A 19,108-nucleotide genomic window follows, 5' to 3' on the forward strand; every position below is an offset into this window, starting at 1 on the left:
CTTAGTAGATATACAGTATAAATATAGAGACATCAACCCATTCCACGTCACAAGGATGATGATGATATAGTCCAGGTTTTTTAATCCTAAATTCCACTTAGACTTAATTGTAATAATTGGAGATAGATATCACCAGTGAGATTCTGCATTTTTTTTGCGACTGTTCAAAATCTATTTGAAATTTATCTCCAGTGTAAGAAAAATGCCATCTCAAAAATGCCCAGAGTGGATCATTGTCACCTTCATGACAAGAAGCTGGTTGATCTCACTGTAAATATCACCTATGTAAGTGTTAATAGTACAGGTATGGGACCCGTTATCCAGAATGCTTGGGACCTGGGATTTTCCGGATAAGGGGTCTTTCTGTAATTCAGATCTCTTCCCTTAAGTCTACTAAAAAAAATTATTTAAACAGTAATTAAATCCAGTATTATTGTTTTGGTTCCAATAAGGATTAACTATATCTTAGTTAGGATCAAATATAAGTTACTGTTTTATTATTACAGGGAAAACGGAAACCATTTTTAAAAATGTGAATTATTTGATTAAAAGTCAACGGGAGATGGCCTTTCCGTAATTCTGGACTTTCTGGATAATGGGTTTCCGGATAAGTAGCCCAATACCTGTACCTGTTTTATTGTACAAAGGTGTTCTTGAGCATATGTTTTTCACATGTCACTCCTCTAAATGAGTGCCTGTGTTCATGTCAAGGTGACCTATTAATAGTGTTTGTATGGTTGAGACATCTACTGGAGAACTAAAACAAGAGACACTGCAATATTGTTTGTGTATATAGTGCTAAATACACATATTTCCCCCAATTGGTGAATAGGATTCTTATTTGCCAAATGTTCAAGTTGTATTCATTCGTAAACTAGGAACAAACACTAATGTGTATGTATTTAAAAAATCTATTCCGGAATGAGCTGCAACTGTTTTTTGGTGGACTGACATTTTCCTAACCTTACTTACCACTGTGGGTGTCAGTTATAGGGCATGCGAGTGTCTTTTGTCCACTGGGACTGCCAATTCCAAATGCTGCATATTCTGTGAGTAAGCGCTTAATAGATGAGCACTAAGGCTGCATACTCTGTGAGTAAGTGCTTCATAGATGAGCACTAAGGGATGCGCAATTGCACTTGCGCCCAGGGGGTTAATTCCTCTTTAATCATAAACTATTCACTTTTAATTAACTAAATGAACACTCATGTCTTCCAGTCATAGCAATACTATGCTTTTTTATCCATCAGACTATGATATTCTTCTTTTTTCCTTCACATTTTTCCACCATACTTTCCCTTTCCCAGAAACAGGGACTTTATCCAGGAATGGAACTTGATTCACATGGTTAAAAATTAACTGAAATGCCAAAAAAACCCCACCATATGTGCCTTTGCCTGAAGCAGATTCAAATATCAGCCCAGTTCTATTAAATCTAGACTATCTGATTTATGAAGATCTTTTTTTTCATTTGGTAAACTTCCCTAGTAATTTACCCATTATTTCTATACTCTAAAGTGTAGCATACAATAGCATTTATTAGCTAATACTCTTTTTTCTATGTAGATCTTTGGATCTTTGATCATTCTATCTGACATCCAAGTGATTGATAAATTAATTAGGGGAAGATTAATTAATTTTTGCTTAGTCACCGAAAAAAAAACTTGGCTGATGTCACACAGATAAAGGCCTGCAGATAAACAGGCAGAGAATCAACCCCTACACTTGAATGAGTGCTCTTCTGTGTTTGTACCCGATGCAGTGGCTTCTGCCTCCAGTATAAACTGGTGTGAGTCTGGAATGCAGTCTGTGTTCTACCGAAGTAAGCCATAAGGGCTTACTTATGGCATGGATTGTCTGCATTTAAAAAAGGCCACAAAAGTATAATAAATAATATGAATACACAAACAACATTATTAACATTCACCACAACACTGCATAACAAATAGCCAGGTATATCTGTAGTAATAAGTCAAATCAACTGGACTTGATACATTTTTCTGGCTTTCTTAACTGAACTCTGAATTGAGAATGCCAATCGGATGACTGGTGAAATGTCTTCAAGAAAAACACAGCACGTCCAGTTAATTAGATTTATTACTACAGATATACCATGACCCGGATGAATAAGAACCTTTACAGACCAAAGTCAGGTGTTGGGAATAGCTCTTTCTTATCCTCTTTGTTATTAGTGGTAGAATATCTGGCATTTAATAAATGGCATGTATTTAATATCTGTCTTTCTGTAATCTGTGTGGGATTAATAAGGATATATTACTTAAAGCACAAATGTTGACAGCTGAACATTCATAGCACTAAATACTCTTCTCAGCACCACAGTACACACGGGAAGAGAAATTTGCATTTCAAAACTCTGTTTCATTTGTTTTACAACATTTACTAGCTTTAAACAATAATTGTGAAAATATTGTTAGTTTCTGAAATCTCCCTGTTCTTAGATTTAAAATGTAAATATTAGATTAGGTTTTTCCATTCATTAGTAGTTATAAAAATGTCAGTTGTAGACGAAATATGATTCCTGTATCAGGTTGCTCAGGAGACAGGAAGTTTGGTAAGTGTTAAGTGTCAACAAAATTAGTCCCTACTTCCTACATTATAATGAATGCAATATGTGTTTTATTGGTCTAGAAAGGCCACAGTAATTTGTTAAACTTTAAGGCAGTCTACTTCATCTACTGTGGTCCTGTGGCAGGCTATAATGAACAATTTCAGGAATACTAGAAGAATAATTTAGTCTCAGACTTCAGCTTCTTAGTTTAATCATTAAATCATTGTTGCTTACATAACTCCTTAAAAGCGGCTACTCTAAGCACATGAAATGATTATACTATTACTCTACATTGCAAAGGTCATTAACCAACAATGTGGTTGTGGTAAAATAGGCACAAATGTTGCATTTTGCCATTTCTTGAATCATGCACAAGTGCACCTATTGATGCTGGAGAACCCTGGGGCTTCCACCACCCTGAACTTTGGGATAATTTCAGGGTTCCAATAGGCAATGTCAATAAGTGCAACAGACTTGCTCCAAAAGAATTACACAGAAATGCTGTTTTAACACTGTGACACACTCCCCACTGTGAAAATATTAGTCACAATTTGAGCCTAATTTGCTAACCCCCACAGTAGCTTCAGCATTATTATGGAGGGATTACACTGCATTGTGGGTAAAAAACGATGCTGGTTTGCTGTGTTCATAAATTGCCCTTTATGACTTTTGCTGTGTTACCTCTTTAAAATCAATTTTGGCGTAAGAAAGGAGTGAGGTTTAAACACATCTGATGGGCTAAATAGCATTATTCAATGTTTGGCAATGTGCACATAGAAAGAAAGGTGACACCCATTTATCATCTGAAACAGGGATTAGAGAAGTAGAGCAGAGTGAAAGGACAAAACATATTGATTTAGGAAGGTAATATATCTGTTTACACAAAGATTAAAAAATATGCTTCTCTAGAAAAAAAATGATATAGCAGATGAAAAAATAAGCGTCTTTTTTCATCTAGAAAGAGAGGCCATTTTTATCCTAAAGGAAACATGTCACTTATGCTTACCAAACTATACAAAGGTTAAAAAAGAGAGTAAAGTAAAATCAAAGTAAAAGTTTGTAACATGCTTTCCTCTCGTCTACATGTGTTTTTCTGAAATGGAAACAAAGTAAAAACTACAGTTCAAAAAAGAATCAAAGAAAAAACAATCCCACTGGTATTTATTTGTGTTAAAAAATAAATACATCATTACGCAAGAACCTTCTACCAGCAGTTGAGCATGGCCATTGCAGTGTGATGGTCTGAGTACAGTATGTTATTGAGTCAAAACAATTTCTTTGCACCAGAAAATCCTAAAGAAGAATATTAAGCCATCCGTCCATGATTTGAAAATGACAGCTATAAGATATAAAAATAAATATCCATGCTTAAAAACCTGTAAATGTTGCTGAGTTAAAGCAGTTTTGTGTGGAGAATTGCTCCAAATTGGTAATACATAGGGGCACATTTACTAACCCACGAACGGGCCGAATGCGTCCGATTGCGTTTTTTTCGTAATGATCGGTAATTTTGCAATTTTTTCGGCGTCTTTACGTTTTTTGCGTAAAAACGCGAGTTTTTCGGCGTCTTTACGATTTTTGCGTAAAAACGCGAGTTTTTCGGCGTCTTTACGAAAGTTGCGCAAAGTCGCGATTTTTTCGTAGCGTTAAAACTTGTGCGAAACGTCGCGCCTTTTAAGTTTTAACGCTACGAAAAAGGCGCGACTTTGTGCACAAGTGTTAACGCTACGAAAAAATCGCGACTTTGCGCAACTTTCGTAAAGACGCTGAAAAACTCGCGTTTTTACGCAACAATCGTAAAGACGCCGAAAAACTCGCGTTTTTACGCAAAAATCGTAAAGACGCCGAAAAAATCGCAAAAAATACGAAAAAGTCGCAAAATGTTTGTTTCCAATCGGAATTTTTCCAATTCGGATTCGAAATCGTGTCTTAGTAAATCAGCCCCATAGAGATGTGCAATCCTCTTCAATAGCTATAGGAAGTGTTTAGGTGAGGCCCTTGCAGATATGGATGGTGCAATTTGTAACTTTGTAGGGGCATTTTTTGTTGATTCACACATATAATTGCCCATTTTATTCTCTTTCGCACTAACAAAATGTTCTTAAAACAGTCAGGTGATCCCAATGGAGCCAATAAAAGGGCAACCATATGGGGGTTTTAACCTTGAAAGCAAGAAAGTTGCAGGTAAAACTTAGTCCCTTTGCTAAATGTATATAAACAATCCCTGTTTTGCTTAAAGGGGAGGGCATTTCTTAGTAGCTTAATGCACAGAATGTTTTAATGTCCTATATATATTGATAATGGATGAGTGCAGAGGATCTCTTGTTGTTTCTATGTATTTTGTGGTCACAGCCTCATTGCACTCCCGCCTAATGGTTTAAAATTTAGTGGTTGAACACAACTTTCCCTTTTTTTTGCTATAGTTTATACAGGAGCAGTGGCCAATAAAAGTCAATAAAAGGGCAACCATATGGGGGTTTTAACCTTGAAAGCAAGAAAGTTGCAGGTAAAACTTAGTCCCTTTGCTAAATGTATATTGAAGCAGCAGAATCCTTAATGAATCGCATACGTCAGTGTAGGAACTGTCCAGAAGGGATGACTTTGATGCAGTTGGCCAACTTGAAGTATATTGCAATATATGGACAAACAATCCCTGTTTTGCTTAAAGGGGAGGGCATTTCTTAGTAGCTTAATGCATAGATGTCTTAATGTCCTATATCAGTGCTGTCCAACTTCTACGGTGCCGAGGGCCGGAATTTCTCTAGCGTACATGGTGGAGGGCCGCTAATGGAAGCCAGTTTTGACCACTCCCCTTTTTGAAACCACACCCACTTCAAACCACACCTATTTTATCACAATGGTGGTAGCACAGCAAAATCCCAAATGCTTGGTCCTTACTGTGGGGATATCAACCATCATTCATATGTGAAAGAATTGTCATATTAAGATATACATATATAATTCCATATTCCTCCTCCTCCCCTGTGGATAGCAGAGCAACCCCCAGTACATAATTACACACCTTAGGGACCATCCAACTGCTAACAAACTCCCACAACAAACCCCTGCCAGGTTCACCTCCCACAAGCAGCATAGGGCAAGCAGAGTATGGCACACACAGGCAGCACTCTGCCTGTCCTATGCTGTCTGTGTGTGCCATACTCTGCCTGCCCTACCCTGCCTGTGTGTGCCATACTCTGCCTTCCCTATGCTGCCTCTGTGTGTCATACTCTGCCTGCCCTACCCTGCCTGTGTGTGCCATACTCTGCCTGCCCTACCCTGACTGTGTGTGCCATACTCTGCCTGCACTACCCTTCCTGTGTGTGCCATACCCTCCCTGACATATGCTGCCTGTGTGTGCCATACTCTACCTGCCCTATGCTGGCTGTATGTGCCATACTCTGCCTACAGTACCTATGTCTGAGGTGTGAAGAAGTGAACAATGGAGGTGATTACAGCCTGAGCCTGAGGTGTGAACACTGCAGGGGTAGAACAATGCAGGTATTAAAAGGTGTGAACAACACAGGAGATTACATTTTTAAACAATACAGAGGGATTACAGCCTGAATCTGAGGTGAGAACCATGCAGGGGGCCAGTTAATCTCAGTACTGATACCATTTAAAGCTTACACAAAGGTAAGTCATCAAAGCAGCCAGACAGGTGGGGGGCCACACAGAGGGGGGTCGCGGGCCGCCAGTTGGACAGCACTGTCCTATATATATTGATAATGGGTGAGTGCAGAGGATCTCTTGTTGTTTCGTAAAACAATGCTGCAGTAATCTTTTCCCTTTTGCGCTACTTTCATACTGTCAAGTTCAAGAATGTCTGAACTACTGAATATCAAAAGCTTCAAAAATATTATGTAAAAATATTTCTCCACAGAACTCTGGTCCCTGTCACCCCCTGAATATAGGTTGCTAATCTGAAAATAATTTAAAACCAGATTTTAAACAGTGCTCTGATCTTCTGTCCTTCAGTGATCAACCCCATAATCTTTGCTTCTGTAGCCAACTCTTTGCCTAGAAGCCAAGAAAAGCAACAATTGGAATACTATATACCAGGAAATCAGTAGTTTCTACTAGTGATTAGTGAATCTGTCCCATTTCGCATTGCCAGAAAATTCGTGAAACACCCATTTTGATGCACCCGTAACTTTTTTTGCCTCAAAACAAATTTTTCTGCTGCAAATTTTCTCTCAAGTTTCGCAAAACAATTCAGGAATGGCGAAATGCGGAAATTCGCTGCGAATCCATGTCTCGCAAAAAAATTGCTCATCACTAGTTTCAACCTCTCCCTAACATTGTAAAAATAGTAATTAAAAATATATATGCATAAGATAGAAAACTATTGAAAAAAATATACAAATGGCATCTAGAAGTATTTATACCAGCCAGGTAGCAAAACCCTGAGTCACCAAGTAACCAAGCTGCTGCAGACCTAGCATTTAGAAGTGTACACCATATGACGTTACTTATAAAAGTGACTCAACAGAGAAAGGCAAACTTTTTCGGCAGGCATAGATTCGCAAGGAATTTCCACATTTTGCCAGTGGCGAATTGTTTCTCACAACTTCCGTGAAAATCCGCCCGCGGAAAAATTTGTTGTGCTTCAAAAAAAATTGTTGCGTGTCAACAAGTCGCGTCAGAATTGGGTGCGGTCATGTCAAATTGGGCGTGGTTGTGTTAAAAGGGCATGGTCGCAGCAAAAAAAAGGCGCAGTTGCGTAAAAAAACACGTACGACAAAAAAAAAAGATTCGCCCGCAAAAATTTGTGCGACAAATGCATTTCGTGGGACAGATTTGCTCATCGCTACTAATGACATGACAACTTCAGCTGACTTATTCTGAAGTATAGTGAAATAATTAGCCATGAAGTCCATTTGGCATAAGATTTACTAGTAGTCAACTGTCCATACTGGTTGTTGTATCGGAGGTATCTATAATTTGGATTTAAACATTGTTCAAACCTGAGGTTTTCCAGATCTTTCAGCATATTGATAAACCATGCCTTAAGGATGTTAAAACCACTGAAAAAGTAAAAATGCACAATTGGTTGTTTAAATGGAATGCTTTGTGTCCAGGTGACTTTTTTTGATGGGCAGTAAACTCTAATACATCAGCTCTACTGATATATTAAAAGTAACTTGAAAAAAAAGGCTGCTACAAAGCTGCATGTATAGAGGCAGATTGCTGAGAAGGGGATAGTGAAGAGTAACTTGATTAATCCAGAAATACTAAGGAAATTATTATTTTTACAATGTTACATATTTACATGAGATGAAGCTTGTATTCATTTTTGTTGTCATGATATTTACCCTTTATACATTTGTAGTGGTACGTCTTTATATAAAGTTATTTTTACCTCCATTTTATTATTTGAAATGCAATCAGTAGTGATTATAGTAACATATGGATGCAAGGACATCTAGGGAGCAATGTAAATTTGAGTGGAAAACATTGCAGCAGTAATGGAATATTCGGTTTATAAATGTTAAAATGGCAGGCAAATAGGGGAAAGAAATATCAATTTGAGAAAAAGCAGAAGGGAAATAAAAGCCACTAGGGTGCAGCTGTTGTATGTCACCTTGTAACGTAACATCTGATTTATGAGCAGAGCATTTTGCAGCTCCCTCAAACCACCAACGAATGACTGCATAAATGTTTTATTTCTGTGGGAAATGCTGCTGGAGTAAAGAATTTGGATTGCAAAGCCTGAAAATTCGCCTTGTGCTAAGGGATAAATACTAACAGCAATGTTATACAGTATATTTATTTTGTCCTTAATTAAATAGTGCTCAATATGTGCATTGACATCACAATACCTATATTAGATCAATAATGCATGATAACTCATTTAGACCTCTGTCACATCTGCCTTTTTTGTCAGGTTTCAGTCTGAGTACAACAAAGCAAAATCACAGAAACACACCAGGACCTGTATCCACTGACATTCATTGCAGTCAGAAGTGTGTGTATTATATCATTTTGGTCTGCCAGTCTGATCAAAGCTGAAGTATACATCAGCTACTCAGGGGAGAATGTAACAGACACCATTGATAGAAAATATGTGCAATAAGAAAAAAAAAATAAGTTCCTTTAGTGTGAATAATTTTTCCTTTGCTTGAATTTAATTTAGCTTTTGCAAACCCACAATGTATGTAGCAACCCGCTACCCTAGTGGAAGACCAATAGCAATTTTTTTTGGTTTGCATCTGTTCACAGTGTAGATCTAATTTAAGCAGGCCTTAAAAATGTTCAATGCACCAGTGTTGGATTAGCCCACTGGGATACCAGGAACACTCCTTGTGGGCCCAGGTATCAGTGGGTCATCGTACTTTTAATGATTTTGCCTATTTCAGGGTCATTCCCTATTTCTGTATAGGGAAAAAGCCCAAATAGATTTAAGAATAGAGTATATTATGTAAAGAAAAGTAGTACAACATGGTTATGTGAGGAGAGGAGGAAAAGTATTTAGAAGAGTGGGCTCATGGTCTAAGGTTTTCTGGTGGGCTCCCAATCTGACACTGCAATACACAATTATGATTCGCAAATGCCTAGTAGACAATATTACATTAGTAATTTTTGTTTTAGTTATGCTATTTTTTCCATTTCAAACTTTATGACATTTCACCCAATGAGTTTTTTCACATGTTGAATCCATGATTGTCCTCAATGTACAATAAAATAGCCACAGGTCTGGCATTCTCAAGACCTTTATCAGGCTATTGAAGAACTTAATCATTACTGTTCTCAATTTATTCCATTAATAAGAAAAAGTAGAAGTGTTAAGAATCACCCTATGTGGCTTAACTCTGAGGTAAAGAAGTTAATAGGGAAAAAAAGGAAAGCTTTTAAGAAATATAAGTCAGAGGGGACAGTAGCTGCGTTCAATGAATATAAACACTATAACAAGTGTTGTAAAACAGCAATCCGGAAGGCAAAGATAGAAAATGAGGAGTGCATTGTGGCCGAGGCCAAGACTAACCCCAAAAAGTTTTTTAAGTATATTAATAGTAAAAAGATGCAGGTTGAGGGTGTGGCCCCATTGAGTTATAATAACAATATGGTTACAGCTGATACAGAAAAGGCAGATGTGCTTAACCAGTTCTTTTCTTCTGTGTATACAGTAGAGGAGCCAGTGGGCCAAGTCCCACCCAATAGCTGCACTGTTGCCTCAGCTCCAACTACACAGTGGTTGGCACAGGATATGGTGCTTAAAGGGTTACACACAATAAATGTAAACAAGGCACCTGGGCCAGATGGAATACACCCTCGGGTACTGAGAGAGCTAGGGGCAGAATTGCAGTGGCCCTTGTTTCTGATATTCTCAGACTCGCTTTCATCAGGTATGGTACCTAGGGATTGGAAGAAGGCGAATGTCATTCCCATATTTAAAAAGGGAGTAAGATCTCAGCCTGGCAATTATAGGCCTGTAAGTTTGACATCCGTGGTGGGCAAGTTATTTGAAGGCTTGTTAAGGGATCGCATTCAAAATTATGTAGTGGAGAATGGCATTATGAGCAGTAATCAGCATGGCTTTATGAAGGACAGGTCATGTCAGACCAATTTAATTGCTTTTTATGATGTGGTAAGTAAGAAGCTGGACAGTGGGGATGCAGTAGATATAATCTATTTGGATTTTGCCAAAGCATTTGATACCGTTCCCCACAAACGACTGCTTTCTAAGCTAAGGTCTATTGGTCTTAGTGAGCCGTTTGCACATGGATAGAAAACTGGCTACAGGATCGGGTACAGAGAGTGGTTGTTAATGGTACATTCTCTACTTGGAATAAGGTCCTCAGTGGGGTCCCTCAGGGTTCTGTACTGGGTCCACTTTTGTTTAATTTGTTCATAAATGACTTAGGGGAGGGTATTATGAGTAATGTATCAGTGTTTGCAGATGACACAAAACTCTGCAGACCAGTCAATTCTATCCAGGATGTGACATCCCTGCAGCAGGATCTTGACCAACTGGCAATCTGGGCAGCTAAGTGGCAGATGAAATTTAATGTGGATAAATGTAAGGTCATGCACCTGGGATGTAAAAATATGCAAGCCCCGTATACCCTTAATGGGACTGCACTAGGCAAATCCATAATGGAGAAGGACCTTGGAGTCCTTGTAGATAATAAACTTGGCTGTAGCAAGCAATGCCAGGCAGCAGCTGCAAGGGCAAACAAGGTTTTGAGCTGTATTAAAAGGGGTATAGATTCACGGGAGGAGGGGGTTATTCTTCCCCTTTACAGAGTGCTAGTAAGGCCCCATCTAGAATATGCTGTTCAGTTTTGGTCTCCAGTGCTCAAACGGGACATTACTGAGTTAGAGAGGGTCCAGAGAAGGGCAACTAAGCTGGTAAAGGGTATGGAAAGTCTCAGTTATGAAGAAAGACTGGCCAAGTTGGGTCTGTTTACACTGGAGAAGAGGCGCTTAAGAGGTGACATGATAACTATGTATAAATATATAAAGGGATCATATAATAACCTTTCTAATGATTTATTTACCAGTAGGTCCTTCCAACGGACACGAGGGCACCCACTCCGTTTAGAAGAAGGGAGGTTCCATTTAAACATTCGGAAAGGATTTTTTACAGTGAGAGCTGTGAGGTTCTGGAATTCCCTCCCCGAATCAGTCGTGCTGGCTGATACATTATATAACTTTAAGAAGGGGCTGGATGGATTCTTAGCAAGTGAGGGAATACAGGGTTATGGAAGATAGCTCTTAGTACTAGTTGATCCAGGGACTGGTCCAATTGCCATCTTGGAGTCAGGAAGGAATTTTTTCCCCTCTGTGGCAAATTAGAGAAGCTTCAGATGGGGTTTTTTGCCTTCCTCTGGATCAACTAGTAGTTAGGCAGGTTATATATAGGCATTATGGTTGAACTTGATGGACGTATGTCTTTTTTCAACCCAACTTACTATGTTAAATTAGCTTAATGCACATAATGAGATGCATAATATCAAGTAAGGATCTGATTCTTGTTTTGTTACCCTCAAAACACATTTTAACTAATAAATATAGTGCTTTATTGGTGGTTACAATAAATGTATTGACTATGCACTGTGAGCCACCTCCTATTTTCTGTGGTACTACTTATTCTAATGGGTTGCACAGAACCAGTTAAGGGTTTTCACATACCAAGCAGGCACACAAGGCCTATTAAAGGTCTGTACACACCAGCAAGTAATAAAGGTGGTTATATAGGAAGAATCACTTCTGATGTTTAGAGGGCATGTAAACGGTTTGCAAAAAGATTTGGCATCCCAGCCTATATGCTCCTAGTCAAAGCTATTTCTCAAAATAAAAGTTAAAGGAGAAGGGTCAGAAAGGATCAGAAAGGTCTAAGTAAATACAGCCATAAGCAGAAAAATAGAAAAGCTGCACTGAGTCCTCTACCAAAAGAAACAGAATTTATTGTCTCCTTTTTTATAAACATGTTCTTTGGTATCTGACTTTCTCTCTCAGAAAAATCCTTCATACCTGGGGCCAGAGTCTGCACAGTTCTCTCCACTCTCCGCTCTCCTGATCCCCCTCCCATAAGAATGTGTGATCTGAGCTATAATAGCTAAGCTGCAAGCAGGAAGCTATGAAGACTGAAGACTGTTCGGGTCTCATCGCCAACAGCTAACCTGCTAACGCATGCACAGTTGAAGCGGATTTCCCACTACCTCCAACTGCGCATGCACAAGCAGATTCGTATCAGTGGTGAGACCCGAAGAGTCTTCAGTCGGTAAGAAGATGTTGGCGAGGTACGCGGCTGCACTTCTCTGCATTTTTCGCTAGCAGTTAACGTTAGGGACAGAGTGTAAACTTACAAAACCATGCAATAAGGGAGAGGTGAGGGGGGTCTAGGCAATGATAGTTAGGGGGCTCTTTGTGCCCAGGGGTATAGTTCTCCTTTAAGGACTGGAGGCCACAGAATGACATTGTCTGGAATTAGACAACTCTTTATCTACAAAAAACCCCAGATCTCAATTAAGGATACCCCAACACACGGTATCCCAAGGCCAGTTCCAAGTGTAAAACCCCAGAACACTTATATAAAATGGCAATTTCATGCAAAATGCCTCCAAGAACCATATGTGAGATAAATATAGTGCCAATACCATACATAATGCCCCTTAAACACATGAGGGGTTACTCTTGACCCTGGGTGGGTGCAAGTGCAAAAGCACTGAGGAGCGCAAGTGCAAGCGCACTATTAGCACAAGAGCAAGATAAATGACACCTATGTGCCTATCCCTGCCACTCCTATTGAATGGGGCACTGGCTAACGTAGGCAGTGTTGCATTCAAAGTTTGTTAAATAGGAGCACAGATGCCTGCGGATATTTGGCAAATGCCTCAAGCCATGGGAAAGGTTAACAAAAAACTGCTGATTTGCACAGTGCATGGGGTTTTGTAAATAGGCCCTATGTAAAAAACAGTTCCAATTTCATGTATAATACCCCAGTACAAACAACAAATTAAATACCGTTACAGTACAATGTATGCACTGAATGCATGGCAGCATATAGAGGTATTTTTATAATACCCCAGAACACATGGCAAGATAAAATTTAGTGCTGTTTAGTCCTATTTGCTGTCAATAATTCATTTGTATTTGTTGGGGAGATGGATTAATTAATAAAAGGTGCAAAGTTTGCTACATGTTTAATCACCTGTAGCAACCAATCAGCATGTAGCATTTAGTGGACACCTGTTTCAAAGCAAACATCTTATTGGTTGTTATGGGTTACTGCACCTGGGAAACAATGCCTTTTAATACATATGGGGGTAGCCTTCTCAAGCCTTTGTTAAAATCTGCCCATGTATGTTGTATAAATGCTGGACAGTTACTTGCATGGCATACTTTTTTGAGATGTCGCTGGATGATAGAAGATGTATAATTGGCTTGTAGCTAATGGCAAAGTATTACTAAATATATATCAGCCTAATATTTCTGAAATAAATTCTTATGTATCATTTGATGCTAAACTTCTTAGTTCTTCAGTATGAAACATTCATCATTTTTCTGTTTGTCCTGATGCCACCAAGCAGATAAACAAAACAAATGCCACACTAAAGAACAGGTAGGGGTGACCACAAGGATATTGTCTCATAGCAGTAAAAGATAATTTAGTCTGCTTTGAAATATGTTTTCTGATAGCAAAGTGGTTGGTTAATAAATATGCATACATATTGTTTAGAGGACAACTAAACAATACTGTGTTACACAGAAAGGGATATTGAAAAAAAACGTAATTTTCAATATTCTCTGTATGTATTTTTATGAATTTGTTACTTCTGTTATTTGCTAAGCAAACACGGCCATTATATAGAGCGACACATGGTATACTTTTGTACCTATGTCCTACTGTTATAGTACTGTTATAGTACTGTTATAGTACCTATGTCTCACTGTTATACAATACACTTCTATTGGTCTGCAGCGAAATGGGAACATTTTCACCATGGAAATTTGCAGTTGCATCAAAAAACGTTCGCATCAAAAATTGATGTGTATGTCAAAAAACATTGCGGTCATGGCAAAAATTGTCACATACATCAACAAAAAGTTGCGGTCGCGGCAAAAAAGTCATCAAAAAAACGTGCATCAAAAAACATTTCGTGAATGTTTTGCTGCTTCAATTATTTAGAAGTTTCACAAATTTTTCGGCAAAACAAAATGTTACAGATTCGCTCATGTCTAGTATACACTTGTAACTACAAGTGGGAATGGTCAGGCAGTAAAACAGTTAGATATAGCTATTATATAATAAATGACTGAACACTGAGTGTTTTAATGAATGCTTAGGAGTCATTGCACCTATAGATAAATTGTATCCAGTTTTGATTTTGGTTTAACTACATAACATACTGTAAATATATTAATTTTAAATGTAATGACCGTGCCACAATAATGGATTATTAAGGGATTCTATCCTATTAAGGGATTCAACAAGATTTTCAGGGAAAAAAAGAATGGCAAAAATTTGGAAATGTTATATTATTACTGACAATTTCTTCTACTTTGGTTGAGGATTTGGTTCAATTGGTCTATTTTTTTAAAAAAATTTGTTGCAACTAGTGATGAGCGTATTTTTTAGGCAAGCATGGATTTGCAGCAAATTTCCATTTCCATTGGAGAATTGTTTCGCAAAACTTCAGCAAAAAGTCATGTGGAAACATTTATCGCTTGTCAAAAAAAGTCACGGTCCCGTCAAATTGGGTGCGGTTGTGTTAAATTGAGCGTAGGCGCATCAAAAAACAGATGCGGGTGACAAAAAAAGACGCGGGCGACAAAACAGTCGCACAACTAACACGTTTCACTGATTTTTCGCTGTTTCGCAAATTTTCTGGCTGTTTCCCAAATTTTACGGCAAGCAAAACAGGACAGATTCGCTCATCACTAGTTGCAACTTGCAAATTAGTATATATATAAATTAGTGCATTTGTTTCAGTATTCGGCTGAACTTTTTTTTTTTTTGTGCTGGCAGATGTTTGTTTTTTTCCATATTAACTGGGTATGCGAAGCACTTTGTTCAGGAGCAGTAACAAATGCTATGGGTTACTGCTCCTGGGCAAGCTTCCCTAAGGTATTAACTTACTGGATGGACAAAATGCATCGTATAAGTCAGATGCAGTTGCTTGGCTAAAATATGATGGAAATGATAGAAAAATCGGATGTATAAACTACATAAAAGATTTGCTATCAAACAAGATGCGCCTGTCAGATGGGAACGCAGCATGCTGCATCTTCATCCAATGAGATAAAATCTTATGGTGTCTGACTGACTCTCATTGAAATACATTTACTGATGGATGTAGATTAAGTAATAAAACACACCATCAGACTTCATGTGATCTAATGTTACATTACAGCCTTTGGAGATCAATATTGTGCTGTCACATGGTGTCGCATGAAGGATCAGATTATATCTGACCCACAAAATCTGATGAAAATCAGCCGTGGAATTTAGCCCTAATGGTTTTCATGAAATCCTGGCCACTAGAAGTCACTAGAGTATCTGGTTGTAGAGTCCTTATTAGCACAACCATTACAGCTTGCATTCATATGAACAAATAAAAACATGTAGCCAACTGTGAACCCTGTTTATAGTCAAGGGTGTATTATGCCTTTTGTCTGGGCCTGTATAAGTGCTATCCAGGATATAATGATGGCTACACAGGAATAGTTTAGGTAACGTATATATCTGAGCAAATTATATTTTGTCACAACAGACTGAAAATCTGCTTATGCATCAAATTAGTTTGTATGGGAGATTATCAGGCAATAAGAGTGTTTGCACCACCCTGCTATCAGTGGGATCAACTCAGCAAAATTGGCCTTTTAACTGGGAAGCCAAATTGCTTACTTTACAGCCACTTTGACTGTGTGTAATGATGCAGTGTTCAGTATTAGGGCTGCGGCACACAGGGAGATTAGTCACCCACGACCATGGAGATTTGTTGCGGGCGACTAACCTCCCCGTGTGCCACAGCCCTTAGGGGACTAGGGGTTATTTACATATCTCCAGACACACTTGCATCCAGGGCCTTGCTGCTTTCATCAAGTTGCCCTGGCACTCCCTAATTTGCATGTCGGCGTATCAAACCTGTGTGCCTCCCCCAGCCCACACCTCATAAATACATATCTGCCAAACTCTGGCAGCAATGTAATCATGGAGAGTGTGAAGGTATGTGTGCTCCATTCTAGAGCAAAAAGACTTTTCTTCCCATGGTGCAATTTACAAAGCAGTGTGCTTGCTCTATACCCAGTTTTGCACTTTGTAAATACTTTCTATAATCTGTAATGTTCTCTGCCATTGTGATACTACAATAAGACACGCATTTTTTTTTTGTTATTTTACCAATTTGTTTTTAGTTACTTTTCCCTAAAAACTGTTTATTTTGATAGCGTGACTATTGGATCAGATATTCTGTCCACTAATTACACCGTTGTGTGACTTATTTTGTTGTTTCACTGATTTTCAAAATTTTTGTGGTTTTATTGCATTTTTATCCCTGTATAAGTGTTCCTAATCTGTTTTTAACATAGCTTTGCCAGGTGTAACTTTGGTGTACAAAAATAACTTTACCTATTTTGAATTCATCAGAATGTGTACTTTCCAAAACTATATGGTTTTCTGGGGGTCTCTGTATAGTTAGGGGGTGTTATGGCACATAGTACGCTGTCAGGGGGCTCTGTGTGCAAAAACTGAGTTGGCAGGCGAGAAATCCTTATGCGCTATTTTCATTTTGGGGTCAGTACATGCCACAGACTTTGGTATATCTATGCATATTGGGCATCAAACTGTTCAGTAGACCTTAGGTGTTCCTATTTCAGATGATTTGCCTTTGTACACAAGAAATTGTGTGAGATAAATGTGACAAATTGCAACATTTGTAGCCAATTTTCTGAAAGGTCATAAAAAACAATAACTTTAGGAAAGCTTTGCAGATTGGTACTGGTGTAGAAAGGAATCTTTACCCATTTTCCCCATTCTCATCAACAAACTTACCCCCCCCCCCCCCCCGTGATAATAAGGTTCCCACCCCTTCTTGTCTTGCTTAATTTTTTTACTATTCCCATAATTAAAAAATAATTTTGGATTCTTTTTACTTCTAGCTGCAATATCCCTTTCCATCTCTATTTTAGCTTGCCTGATAGCTTTTTTGCATGCTTTATTTGCTTCCTTGTACCTGATGAAAGTTTCCGCTGTCCCAGCTAACTTGAATGCTTTAAAAGCACGTTTTTTCTTTTATTCAGCCATAAAGGTTTTGCTTTGCGATGCCTCTCCTTGCTTACAAGGGGAATATACTGTTGTGTATACCTGCAAAGCAATGTTTTAAAGATGTTCCATTTTCCTTCTGTGTCTAACCCCATGAAAAGCCTTTCCCAGTTGACACATTGCAGAGATGCCCTTAAAGTCTGCACGTCTAAAATTGAGCATTTTAGTTAATCCCCTATAGAGCTGTCTCTGCAGCATTAACTCAAAGGAGACCATGTTGTGATCACTGTTCCCCAAATGCTCACCCACACAAATGTTAGAGATGAGTTCATTATTATTATATATTACCAGGTCCAAAATAGAGTCATTCCTAGTAGGTTCTTGAACCGCCTGAAATAAAAAGTTGTCATTTAGCATATTTACAAACCTACTAGCTTTTTCTGACTTAGCCGCCCCATTACTCCAGTCAATGTCCAATGTACAACTTGACCCAGTTGTGAAGCCTCCTCCATTTGCAACAGTAGCTGGGTCTCATCCCCCTCATCTATACGGGGTGGTTTATAGCATACACCAATGATCATTTTTTTTGTGACCTTCTGCCCTACTGAAAGTTTTACCCAAAGAGATTCAACATTTTCATTGGTAATGTCTTTATTACATGGCTTTAAATCTGACTTTACATAAAGACAAACCCCTCCACCCTTTTTAATCTCTCTGTCCCTCCTAAAATAGCCTGCAGCTCCCCTAATTTACCCGACATGCTTCGCGCATTAGCCAGCATGCAGCGGAGATTATTACTTCTCCCTCTGATGTTTACATTAGCTAACGGAGAGTTAGAGCTAAGGTGAAAATTAGTCTGTTTCCTTTGTAACAATGGAAGCTCCTTATCTGATAAACTATATCCCCCCTCACTCCTCCCCCACAACCCTTTGCTAGTCCCACTGCCCCGTCTACACTAGCTTTCCCATAAAACTCTAGCTCACCCCCCCCTTGTCTAGTTTAAACACTCCTTGAGCCTCTTAACCATTCTCTCCCCTAGCACAGCAGACCCCCTTCCATTGAGGTGCAATCTGTCACAGCTGTATAAATTGTACCCCAAAGAAAAGTCAGCCCAGTGCTCTAGGAACCTAAACCCTTCTTTCCTGCACCAAGACTTTAGCCATGCATTTAGCTCCCTAAGCTCCCACTATCTCCTTAAACTTGCATGTGGCACCGGCAAAAGTTCCGAAAAAATGACCTTTTTTTTAATCTTAGAGCCTAGATCCCCGAACTCACTCTTTAAGGTCCTCCACCTACCGTTCATTTTGTCATTAGTACCGATATGTACCAAGACAGCCGAGTCATGCCCAGCCCCTCCCAATAATTTGTCAACCCGATCAACCACATGCCGAACCCTGGCACCAGGAAGACAGCAAACTGTTTGGTAGAATCGATACACTTGACAAATTACCCTGTCTACTTTCCTAATGATCGAATCCCCTATAACCACCATCTGTTTAGGCCTAGCTCTGCTCTCCTCCCCACCACTACTAGAGAAACCGGTCTCGCGGCTGCTAGAGAGATCAGCATCAGCCTCATCTAGAACCGCCAGACCAGTGTTCCCCCATCCCATCTTCTTCACACAATCTGGCAAATCTGTTGGGATGCGCAAACCCTGGCACAGCCTCCCTCTTCCTTTTCCCCACACTAGATTGTCTACCTGTCACCCAGCTTACTGCCTTATCATCCTTTCACTGCTCCCCTCCCCTCAAACTATCTGACCCCGCTAGCTCTTGCTCAGTAAGCAAGAGACTCCTCTCAAGATTGTCAATCGAACGCAGTGTTGCAAC

This window comes from Xenopus tropicalis, chromosome 7, assembly GCF_000004195.4.
Source record: "Xenopus tropicalis strain Nigerian chromosome 7, UCB_Xtro_10.0, whole genome shotgun sequence".
Lineage (NCBI taxonomy): Eukaryota > Metazoa > Chordata > Amphibia > Anura > Pipidae > Xenopus > Xenopus tropicalis.